The sequence below is a fragment of the Schistocerca cancellata genome, chromosome 12, assembly GCF_023864275.1.
Source record: "Schistocerca cancellata isolate TAMUIC-IGC-003103 chromosome 12, iqSchCanc2.1, whole genome shotgun sequence".
Lineage (NCBI taxonomy): Eukaryota > Metazoa > Arthropoda > Insecta > Orthoptera > Acrididae > Schistocerca > Schistocerca cancellata.
Genome location: NC_064637.1, coordinates 54,699,606 through 54,712,585, shown reverse-complemented (window position 1 = coordinate 54,712,585; position 12,980 = coordinate 54,699,606). Strand labels below are relative to the sequence as shown.

Below are 12,980 nucleotides of genomic sequence, written 5' to 3'. Positions count from 1 at the left end.
ACAGTGGGAAGCAAGAAGGTGCTTAAAACATCAATGAAGGCGTGTGCTGTGATAGCGCCACGCAAAATAACAAGGGGTGCAAGCCCCCTCCATGAAAAACACGACCACACCATAACACCACCGCCTCCGAATTTTACTGTTGGCACTATACAAACTGGCAGATGACGTTCACATGCCATTCGCCACATACGCCATACCCATCACCCTGCCATCGGATCGCCACATTGTGTACCGCGATTCGCCACTCAACACAACGTTTTTCCACTGTTCAATCGTCCAATGTTTACGCTCCTTACACCAAGTGAGGCGTCGTTTGGCATTTACCGGCGCGATGCGTGGCTCGACCAGGAAATCCAAGTATTATCACCTCCTGCCTAACTGTCATAGTATTTTTTTTTGTGGTTTTAGGGCGCACAACTTCAATGGTCATTAGCGCCCAGACTACGTTAAAAATGCACCGCGAGGCACAAGTTTAAAACAGCAACTAAAAGGGAAAACACGATAAAAGACAGACTGACAGTATGCCTGTCAGTCTGTCTTTTATCGTGGATTAAAAAAAAACCAGCATAATCAAAAGTCCTTAGAGAGGTTGGTCAAGTTGATAAAACGAAGAACGCGAGCAGCTGCTCCTGGGTCATCCGCTAAAATGGCATCTAGAGTACATGGCAGGCCAAGATCAAGACGCAGTGTGTTAAAATCCGGGCAGGACGTTAAAATGTGGCGGACCGCCAGCAATTGCCCACATGGGCAGAACGGCGCCGGCGCAGCCGTCAGCAGATGGCGATGGCTGAACCGGCAGTGTCCAATTCGTAACCGGGCCAAAACGACCTCCTCCCGCCGAGAAGGGCGGGATGAGGACGTCCAAGCCACGGGAAGAGGTTTCAAGGCCCGAAGCTTGTTGGCTGTAAGGGCACCCCAATCGGCATGCCACAGCGATAAAATGCGCCGACAAATGACCCTGCTACAATCTGACGAAGGGACACAACAAGAAGCTGTCAGAGGCTGGAGGACCGCAGCCTTGGCCGCGGCATCTGCAGCTTCGTTCCCAGGGATACCGACATGGCCAGGAACCCACATAAAGCTAACCGGAGAACCGACGTCCACCAGCTGCTGAAGAGAGCGTCGGATCCGGTGCACGAAAGGGTGAACCGGATACGGATCACTGAGGCTCTGGATGGCTCTCAGGGAATCGGAGCAGATGACATAAGCAGAATGTCGGTGGCGGCAGATGTAAAGAACAGCCTGGTAGAGGGCAAAGAGCTCAGCTGTGAAGACCGAACAATGGCCATGGTACCGGTATTTGAAACTTTGTGCCCCGACAATAAAAGAACACCCGACCCCGTCATTGGTCTTAGAGCCATCTGTATAAATGAATGTCATATTAATGAACTTCGAACGAAGTTCGACAAAACGGGAGTGGTAGACCGAACCGGGGGTAACCTCCATTGGGAGCGAGCTGAGGTCAAGGTGAACGCGAACCTGAGCCTGGAGCCAAGGTGGCGTGTGGCTCTCGCCCACTCGAAAGGTTGCAGGGAGTGAAAAATTAAGGTGTTGAAGGAGGCGACGAAAGCGAACTCCAGGGGGTAGCAGGGCAGAGACATACAACCCGTATTGACGGTCGAGAGAGTCGTCAAAAAAGGAACGATAAGACGGGTGGTCGGGCATTGACAGTAGCCGACAGGCATACCGACAAAGCAGTATATCGCGCCGGTAGGTGAGTGGCAATTCACCGGCGTCAGCATGAAGACTCTCGACGGGACTAGTATAAAACGCTCCGATCGCAAGTCGTAAACCCCGATGTTGTATGGAGTTGAGGCGGCGTAAGATGGATGGCCGTGCAGAGGAGTATACGAAGCTCCCATAATCCAGCTTGGAGCGGACGATCGACCGATATAGACGAAGTAGGACGGTTCGATCCGCTCCCCACGACATACCACTGAGAACACGGAGGACATTTAGAGAACGGGTACAACGGGCAGCCAAATATGACACATGTGGAGACCAGCTAAGTTTCCTGTCAAATGTAAGGCCTAAAAATTTTGTCTCCACGAATGAGAGAGCAACGGGACCGAGTCATAAGGACGGTGGGAGAAACTCTTTGTAGCACCAGAAGTTAATACAGACCGTCTTCTCGGCAGAAAAACGGAAGCCATTGCCGACACTCCAGGAGTAAAGACGTTCAAGAGAACGCTGAAGACAGCGCTCCAGGAAACATGTACGCTGCGCGCTGCAATAGATGGTAAAATCGTCCACGAAAAGGGAGCCCGATACATCAGCTGGGAGGCAATCCATTATTGGATTGATCGCTATGGCAAAGAGAGCGACGCTCAAAACTGAGCCCTGTGGCACCCCATTCTCCTGGCGTCATAGAAGTTGCAGTGGAACCTGATGCAGTTTGGAATTTCTGTGTGATGGTCTGGATAGATGTCTGCCTATTACACATTACGACCCTCTTCAACTGTCGACGGTCTCTGTCAGTCAACAGACGAGTCGCCCTGAACGCTTTTGCGCTGTACGTGTCCCTTTACGTTTCCAGTTGACTGTCACATAGAAACTTGTGGACGTAGGGATGTTTAGGAGTGTGGAAATCTCGCGTACAGACGTATGACACAAGTGACACCCAATCACCTGACCCCTTTCGAAGTCCGTGAGTTCCGCGGAGCGCCACATTCTGCTCTCTCGCGATGTCTAATGACTACTGACGTCGCTGATATGGACTATCTGGTTGGTTGGTTGGTTTAAAGATTAAAGGGACCAAACTGCAAAGGTCATCGGTCCCTTGCTTCATAGAAACACAGAGCACAGTGAAACCATACACCAGTCAGGCGAAGCAGTAAAATAAAAATTCCGGGGGAAGAAAAGCCCCATGGTCAATGGTAAGACAACACGGAAAAAAACCAAAGGCAGAAGGAATTAAAACTGCACAGCAGAGGACTGTGGCTGGCTGATCACGAAAATAATAGGATGAGCCAGCCACTCTGCAACACGTTAAAACGTCCAGCCTAAAAGATTAGGGTGGAGTCGAATTACAACACAAAACAAAGTAAAAGATACAGCACAAAAGAGGGTGACGCAATAAAACTAGAGGGACCTATAAAAGCCGCTTGCGCGAATAAAACTTAAAACCCGATCTGCCAGAGAGACATTGTCACCTAAAAGAGATGATAAATCACCCTGGAGATTAAATGCACGCCTGAGAGCGGTTAAAAGAGGACATTCCAACAACAGATGGGCCACCGTCATGGTTGCACCACGGCGACAATGAGGGGGGTCCTCTCGACGCAGCAGATGACCATGCGTCTGCCAAGAGTGACGAATGCGGAGCCTACAGAGAATAACAGAATCCCTGCGAGAGGCCCGCATGGAGGAACCCCACACGGTTGTGGTCTCCTTTACACGCCGCAGCTTGTTGGGTACAGACAGAGTGCGCCATTCGTCTGCCCACATCCCAAAGACCCGACGGCGTAACACCGATCGGAGATCAGTGGCCGGGAGGCCGATCTCCAACGGCAGTTTGCAGGTGGCTTCTTTAGCTAACTTGTCGGCGTGTTCGTTTCCCGCTATCCCAACATGTCCCGGGGTCCATATGAACACCGCTGAACGTCCACGCTGTTCAAGAGCATGAACGGACTCCTGGATGGCAACGACAATGGGATGGCGTGGGTAGCACTGGTCAAGAGCCTGCAGACTACTGAGAGGGTCACTGCAAATGACAAAAGACTCTCCAGTGCTGGTACAGTAGGTGGCGGCACAATGCAACTAATATTAAAAACGCATGTTTTTCGGGGGTGTACGGATACTTTTGATCACATAGTGCACAACGCCACAACTACTAGGTCGTTAACGTTGTCAGCAGTGGGAAACAAAACACTGGGGGGCAACACAAACTGTATGTAACGTTCTTCATCGGGATAGTTTTCTCGATTTCCGTTGTCCTCGTTACCACAACATTTGGAGTAAGTTCCTAATTCTCCGTTTCTTGATTCGGAATAGCTACGACTTTCATTATTATACGGAAATTATGCAGTCAGGTGACAAAAGTCCGGGCATACCTCCTAATATCGTTTCGGACCTCTTTTTGCCCGGCGTATTGCAGCGAACCAACGTGGCGTGGAGCCAACAAGTCGTTGCGACTCCCCTGCAGAAATACGGAGCCATTCTGCCTCCACAGCCGTCCATATTTGCGAAAGTGTTGCAGGTGCAGTATTGACTGACATCTCAGTTACGTACAAATAACCGTATAGGTCAGGCAACCAAGGCTGTAAAGCCTGTACATAATGCGAAGGACAATTAAACAATTTAAAATCAGAGATGGTAAAATAGTCTGTCTGAAAACTGAGTGAAAGTCCAGATACGCAATGGCTATTTATCGTTTTTTCACTGTATGATGACCGGTTTCATACCGTGGATGTACACTACTGGCCATTAAAATTGCTACTCCAAGGAGAAATACAGATGATAATCGGGTATTGTGACGAGACAGTTGCTCGGCCACCATTGACCACACGTTTTCAATTGCTCAGAGGTCTGGAGAATGTGCTGGCCAGGGGAGTAGTCGAACATTTTCTGTATCCAGAATGGCCCGTACAGGATCTCCAACATGCGGTCGTGCATTATCTTGCTGAAATGAAGGATTTCGTGGGGATCGAATGAAGGCTACAGTCACGGGTCGTAACACATCTGAAACGTAACTTCTACTGTTCAAAGTGCCGTCAATGGGAACAAGAGATGACCGAGACGTGTAACCAATGGCATCCCATACCATCACGCCGGGTGATACGCCAGTATGGCGATGACGAATACACGCTTCCAATGTGCCTTCACCGCGATATCGTCAAACACGGATGCGACCATCAGATGCTTAAACAGAACCTGGATTCATCCGAAAAAATGACGTTTTGCCATTCATGCACACAGGTTCGTCGTTGAGTATACCATCGCAGGCGCTCCTGTCTGTGATGCAGCGTCGAGGGCAACCGCAGCCATGGTCTCCGAGCTGATAGTCCGTGCTGCTGCGAACGTCGTCCAACTGTTCGTGCAGATGGTTGTTGTCTTGCAAACGTCCCCATCTGTTGACTCAGGGATCGAGACGTGGCTGCACGATCCGTTACAGTCATGCGGATAAGATGCCTGTCATCTCGACTGCTAGTGATACGAGGTCGTTGGGGTTCAGCACGGCGTTCCGTATTACCCTCCTGAACCCACCGATTCCAAATTCTGCTAACAGTCATTGGCTCTCGAGCAACGCGAGCAGCAATGTTGCGATACGATAAACTGCAATCGCGATAGGCTACAATCCGACGTTTATCAAAGACGGAAACGTGATGGTACGCATTTCTCCTCCTTACACGAGGCATCACAACAACGTTTCACCAGGCAACGTCGGTCAACTGCTGTTTGTGTATGAGAAATCGGTTGGAAACTTTCTTCATGTCAGCACGTTGTAGGTGTCGCCACCGGCACCAAATTTGTGTGAATGCTCTGAAAAGCTAATCATTTGCATATCACAGCATCTTCTTCCTGTCGGTTAAATTTCGAGTCTGTAGCACGTCATCTTCGTGGTGTAGCAATTTTAATGCCAGTAGTGTATATCTTCATGTCACATAAAACGAATACTTCATGTGCAACGAATTCCAAGATACAATTGCGCGCAAAATTATGTCACTACTCGATAAATCTTTGGATGATGCGGCAGTTGGTCGGACATTAGTGATCATGCATGCTTCTCATCGGAAACCAATCTGCCGTTTCATCCAAGGTTTTACCGAGCAGCAACATCTTTTTTTGGTCGAATTGTCAAGAATGTTCTTCAAACCAACGGCGAACAACGGCGGTCTCGTCACATGGCGCATGGTCATCCACAAAACTACCACTGTTCTTTGGGAACATTAAGTCCATGAGTGGCTGAAACTGGTCTGAATTGGTTCAGCTGAACTAGAGAACTCTGTCCATTCCATACAAACACACCCGACACCATCATGGATCCACCACCAGCTTGCACAGTACCTTGTTGACAATACAGGTCTATGACTTCGTTCGGTCTGCGCCAACTCGAACCGCACCATTAGCTCTCGCCAACTGAAATCGGAACTTATCTGACCAGGCCTCGCTTTTCCAGTAGTCTAGGATCCAACCGATACGGTCACGGGCCCAGGAGAGGCGTTGCGCCGGCCTCTGTGGCCGAGCGGTTCTAGGTGCTTCAGTCCGGAACCGCGCTGCTGGTACGGTCGCAGGTTCGGATCCTGCCTCGGGCATGGATGTGTGTGATGTCCTTAGGTTAGTTACGTTTAAGTAGTTCTAAGTTCTAGGGGACTGACGTTCAGTCCCGTAGTGCTTAGAGCCATTTGAACCTTTGAAGAGGCGCTGCAGGCGATGTCGTACTGTTGGGAGTAACCCAGGCACACGAACAATCATACAGCACTGCGGAGAGACTTTTTGAATACCCTATACATGTGAATATACTTGGTATATTCCTAATCTCTTACAGTTCGTTCGTTAAACTGCATAGACTGAAAAAAAAATTGCGACCCTTACTATGTATCTACATGTTTAGTTTGACGTTGATATTACACCAGAATATTTTATGATCTGAAGATGGAAGTAGCCGAAACCGGTCATAGTGAAATGTAAACATTTATGTGATCAAGATGGACCTGTAAAATAAAGTGCCAAAAATATGATCACGGACTCATTTTCAGACTTTATGTCTTCAACTGATAAAATATAGTTAATGCAGAGTAACGAAATTTCGCGAAAATATTTGTCTAGGTATTGTATTCGATTTAACTCATTGCAAATGTGAAATGCTGGTGCGTTAATAAATAGCGTAACCGCCAGAATGTTAAATGCAGGCGTGAAAACGTGCGTGCATTGTATCGTAGAGGTGCCGGATATCATTTTGTGGGATGGAATTCCACGCCTGTTGCACTTGGTCCGTCAGCAGTGGGACGGGTAACGCTGTTTGTGGATGACGTTGGGGTTGTCATATGATGATGTGACGTGTGTGGTCGGCTGGAGACAGATCTGGTGACCGAGCAGAACAAGGCAACAAGTCGACACTCTGTAGAGCATGACTGTCTACAACAGTGGTATGTGGTCTGGCGTTATCCTGTTGGAAAACACCCCCTGGAATGCTGTTAATGAATGGCAGCACAGGAGGTCGAATCACCAGACTGACATTAGACAGGCAACCCAAATTATATAATCCACATCGCCATGCACCTTAAGAGAGACAGCCCAGCTTGTATCATCTGCATCATCATGCACCTTAAGGCTGGCAACTCAGCTTAAATCATACACATCTGGAGCAAATGACTTCAGTTAGGTTGTATATCTTATGGTGCATAATGATGCAGATGATGTAAGCTAGATTGTCCATCTTAAGGTGTATGACATATTTTCCAAGCCAGATTTTTTCACACTGTGTACTCTGCAATAGCTAGTCAGGCCTATATAGGTATATGTCCAAAAATGTCACACAATCGACGTTATAATGTGACTAGCCCTGGAAATGATTCACAATTGCTAAATATCTACAGGAACAGGATATACACCCAATCTCCTTCTGCTCCATCTCTCTGTCCATCTCTTCTTTCCCCTCTCTTTGCCAATCTCCTCTTCCTCCTGAGCTCTCTGCCTATAACCTCCTATCCATTTCTCTGCCGATCTCCTCCTTCTCTCTTCTGTCTCCATCTCCTCCTACCTCCTCGTTTTGGCCATCTCCTCCTTGAACCTCTCTACATCCATCCCCTCTTTCCCCCAAGCTGCAGTCCACCTACCTTCCCTCCCCCCCTCCCGCCCCCAGGTAACATGGAGTCTTATTATTCTTATAGCAAATTGAGATTCCATACTAGTTTCCATACCAATAGTCTAATGAGAAGCTGATGAGCCATTAATACAAGTTTCCTGTTTTCTGTGAAGAAGAAAACAAAACAGCACATTGTGGTGTATCCAATTTCGTTTAAAACGATATATAATGATGAAGAATATACATGGAAGAAACAATTTATATAATGGTTTAAATGTCCTGCTATCGTAGTTAAAACTAGCTGCGAAAAAGAAAATAAAACCATACGTTTTTACTACAAATCACAGCGGAGCATTTCCTTTCTCACAGTCGGTTATAATAGAACATCCATATGCCATAGTTTAAAAAAGTATATAGTCACTGGCAACCTTAATTCTCATTAGAGTATATTTTAAAATTTCAAGTACATTGGTCAAGTACTTCGTGAGATTTGTGGTAACAACATTTCTGCTTCATATATTACATATCTATTCATATATAATGGAAATGAAATCCCATGCTTCTTGACAGAGTGCAGGGGAACGATACGGGAGATCCGCACTAGACAAGGTCCTAATGGAGGTGGTTAGCCGTTGCCTTCCTCCGACCGTAATTAGGATGAATGATGATGATGAAGACGACACAACAATACCCAGTCATCTCGGGGTAGGTGAAAATTCCTGACCCCGCCTGGAATCGAACCCGGGACCCCCCGCTTGGGTAACGAGAACGCTACCGCGAGACCACGAGCTGCGGACAAAATCTTTTTGATCACATATCCTTAAGACTGATGACGGTGAGGTCCCATACTCCGGGGAGCGTAGGGGGACGATGCGGGAGACCCGCACCGCCGTAGTAGGCAAGGTCCTAGCGGAGGTGGTTTACCATTGTCTTCCTACGACCGTAATGGGGATGAATGATGATGATGAAGGTGACACAACAACACCCAGTCATCTCGATGCGGCCGGCCGGAGTGGCCGTGCGGTTCTAGGCGCTACAGTCTGGAACAGAGCGACCGCTACGGTCGCAAGTTCGAATCCTGCCTCGGGCATGGATGTGTGTGATGTCTTTAGGTTAGTTAGGTTTAATTAGTTCTAAGTTGTAGGCGACTGATGACCTCAGAGGTTAAGTCGCATAGTGCTCAGAGCCATTTGAACCATCTCGAAGCGGGGAAAATTCCCCGTCCGCGAGAAGCAAGAACGCTACCGCAAGACCGCGAGATGCGGACTTCATGTGTAATATATGTTGAAAGGGTACAGTACCGCCCGACATTGAAAATAGGTACAACATACTTCATTATTTTTGTCAGAACAACACATTTTTTTTTGTAAAATAACTCAATTTCAATTAATACAGCGAAGCCGGATACCAGTGTAGGAAAGAATGACAATTTATTTATTTAATTTATCATATGTGCACTCCCACAAAATAAATCCCTTCATCCAGTTTGGTGAGATCTTTTGAAATAAATGAATGTATGGTCGTCTGCTAACCACAGATAGTGAATGTGAATATACAATCATCTTTGAGTCGATCCTTTGGCCACCTTTGGTGGAACCAAAGAGATGAAATTTACCAGAGCTTTGAGCGCCTGAAATGTAGCTGGCCAATAGGGTAGTAAGGTGCTCCCCCACTTCAGCAGAGGTGGAGAGGACCTCGAGAACGGCCATGTTTTAGGCACTCTGCCGCTGGATCCTGTGCTGTTAACACCTGTTTTAGTTGCGCTCCGTAATGACGAAAGAGTGGAGTCATGGTATGCATGTGGAATATTTAGGAGTAGTTTGAAATAATAATTTCTCTATTTCAGGAACTTTTGTGGGGAGAATTAAATGTCAGGCAGGTAATATTAATGGGATTGTAGTAATCTTTGGAAGTGACCAACGGTTACAAGGAAACCACGTGTAGCAATAAGTTGAAATACTTCCGTGTGCTTAAGTTAAGCTGAATTACTAGCGTGTGTACAATAAGTTGAAATATTTAAGAAATAGCGTGTGTACCATAAGTTGAAATATTTAAGAAATGGCGTGTGCAGGACTTGAAATAAGAGACGAGTACTTCCACGTGGTGAGTACTGTGTGAGTCTCAATCTGTGTATGAGACAAAGGATAAAGAGAAGTACTCGTCCATGGTATCAGTTGAGGACTCGCGTGTGTGATGAATACATTAATATTACTTTGCGTGTGACGCTAGATTCAAACTCTGAGAGAGGAGCAAGGTGAGTCGGCCGTCTATCCAGCAACGCCACATGGCTTGCATTGCACAGGAAGACGTGCATTTATCTCCAGAGTTCACAGTAGGAAAGTAGAATTACAAAGTGGGGCAGTGTCGTGTGAAACTGGGATCAATATTAATTGAAGTGGGAAAGCTGAAAGTGATAATGTTGTTACCATTCTCTGTGTAGTATTTCATATTGTTGTGTGGTGTATGTCATGTAATTTGGGTATGTGTGGTTTCCATGGGTGTGTAGCGAAGTAGTTTCAAAAGATTAGTGGGATATGCTTGTTCCTTCTGTACCGCTCGGTCTGGAGGAAAGTTTCGTGATGATGATTGTGAGAGTCGAAGTGTGAGGTATAATAAAAGATCCACCAACCTATCCAGAAAGTGCACTGTAGCGTTAAATAAATTACGAGACCATAATATAGAGATTCACTAATGTAAAGCCATGCCCACTGGGCGGAATTTCTCATATGTTATTGTTGTAGGTTATAGAATTTGTGTGTTTAGGTTAGGGAATTTATCAGAATAAATCAGTTAGTGAAAAGAAAGAGATTGGTAGACTATTCCTTCAAATTGTATGTTGTCATAATGTCCCGAATTTATAATGTGTGCGCCATTCATATTCAGTGGGATGGCCACGTGTTAATAAAAGCCGTCAAATAAAAGACAAAAAGAAAATGTGGTACTGCCAGTGCGTAGTGTACAGTCAGAGTTCTGTAAATCACTGATAGTCAGATATGCGTTTCCGTTGCGTAGTAATCATATAGGAGGATAACTTGTAACTTAAGTGAGAGTACTAGAGCTAATATTACTCGATAACTAAGAATGAATCCACTCGCTTGGCAGACCACTCATCTTGCAGGCCTGACTGCTTGATGCCACAGTATGAGCAAGGCATGTGGGTGCCTCTCATAATTTCGACCCTGCCAGGATATTTTTTGCAGGATATTTTTTGCCAGGATATTTTGCTGTTAGGGTTTGCTGTTAAGATTCTTTTTTGATGGAATGTATGGTGATAGCGCAAAGAAGTAAAATTTTTTTGTCTGCAAATTCTTTCTGGATTGGTGAGGATCTTTTATTTTTTATGTAATTAAGTGCTATATCGTCCTAGGCTGGAAGATCGTGGTATAATTTTTTTTGCGTAATGTCCGTAGTAACTAGGTCGCAGTCGAAAAGTGTAGCCACCATGGAGAATAGCGATTCTGGGGTGAACGTAGCAGTGCAGCAGGAAGTAGCTGTTGACCATCTGTTAATGTGCGGGGACGGCAAACAGTCGGAAGGGGCTGAACTGTTCAATGGACCGCTGCGGGGTGATCCTTTATCCGGCGGGCTTTGTCCACAAACGCAGGCTTTTCCCGACGACGCGGGCGAGCCGGGATTAGGTCAGGTATGCAGTGAAAGTGCAGCTACCCTTAGCGGAGCTACGGTTTCTCAGGCGCACGAGGTGAGCACGTCGAAAGTAGCAAATTACAATGTGTTACTGCAGTTTTTACAGAAGATGGATAGGGAGGCTAAGGAGAGAGACAGGGAGAGGAAGGAAAGATGGGCAGCGATGGATAGGGAGAACAAGGAGAGAGATAGGGAGTATAATGATATATTGGACGCGATGGATATAGATAATAAGGAAAGATTGGAAGCGATGGATAAGGGAAATAAAGAGGCAATGAGGAAGCTACACACAGTTATCGATGAGCGTCTGCCCGCAGTTAATAATCGGTTAGATGAGGGGGATAAGAATCTGGGTGCGTTGAAGGAAGTATGTGACGCCGTGGAAGAAAAAACTAATAATTTGGAGGTACAAGTATTTGCAATAGAGAGTGATACTACTGAACGTAGGGACGTGTTGCCGGATGAGCGAATCAAAGAGGTAGTGGTCAGAATGAATACGATTAGTGCAGATGCAGAAAAGATCAGTACAAGAGGCGAGACAGGTTCTGACAGTACGCAGCGAGAGGTTTATGCCGATCAGGAGGAGATACAATCACCATTACAGTTTAAGGAGGCACAATTAGAAATAAGTAGGAAACATAGTGAAGAACTACCACAGTTGCAATTAGTGTGCAGTAGCGAAGGTGACACACCACCAGGTAGATTGCAGAGAGAGAGAGAGATAAACTCAAAAAGCGAAAATAGGAAGGAAGAGGTAGACGAATTCAGAGAGTCAGAAGAACGGTTGTGTCGGATAGAACAGGTGGCAAAACCAACTGGGTGTAGTCCAAGGCTTCCTCAACTTCAAGATTCATTACCTTCATCGTGGGGACCGCTCCTCAAAACGAAGTTTGTGTATAACCATTTGAGGGACGAGGCTAGAGCGAAAATGCAGGAAGACATTAAAGACTGCAGTAGTTATTTAAATGAATTCTGGTCGAAAAGTAAGCAAGACCTGGTTAATCAAAGCATATTGATGATGCCAAATTGTAACGAAGATGGTATAAGATATCCAGTGTCGTGCTGTCAGGAAATGCTGAGACGAAATAGGTATTTGGATGTGCCATACGAACCTGGGGAGTTCATTAGGATCAGTATAACGAAGTTGCCAGTGAAATTGCACAGAGATATAGCGAGAGCAGGCAGAGGCTTAGACGATTCCGCGTCATTTCAACACTTGTTACAGGAACTGGGTAATGAGAGCAACATTGTGAACGGCGAAACGACTCATAGGTCAGACAGAGTTGAGGATAGGAACGGCAGAAACTATCAGAATGACAGGAGAGCATGGAATCCAGGCATTTCATTCTTGTCATAATGGATTGAAGGACAGGAGAAACTAATCCAACATATCAGCCCTTAATATCTTGCTCTAAAACACATGCAGCTGGCACTGAAAATTGTCTATGTAGCAGACATACTCTACTGATATGTAGGCATGCAAATACCATACTTCTGATCACAGAATAAAACACCAGTAATGGAATCTGTTAGGCTGGTATCTCAGAGCAAAATTTGCAAATTTTTATTTCGAACAGTAAAGTAAAAG

At 46.1% G+C, this 12,980-nt stretch overlaps 1 protein-coding gene across 1 annotated transcript in view; it reads right to left on the bottom strand.

Moving 5' to 3' along the window:
* The window catches only part of LOC126109449 (C3 and PZP-like alpha-2-macroglobulin domain-containing protein 8), a 968,006-nt gene that overhangs the window by 486,090 nt on the left and 468,936 nt on the right, over positions 1-12,980 (bottom strand). The gene's annotated exons all lie outside the window — the stretch shown is intronic.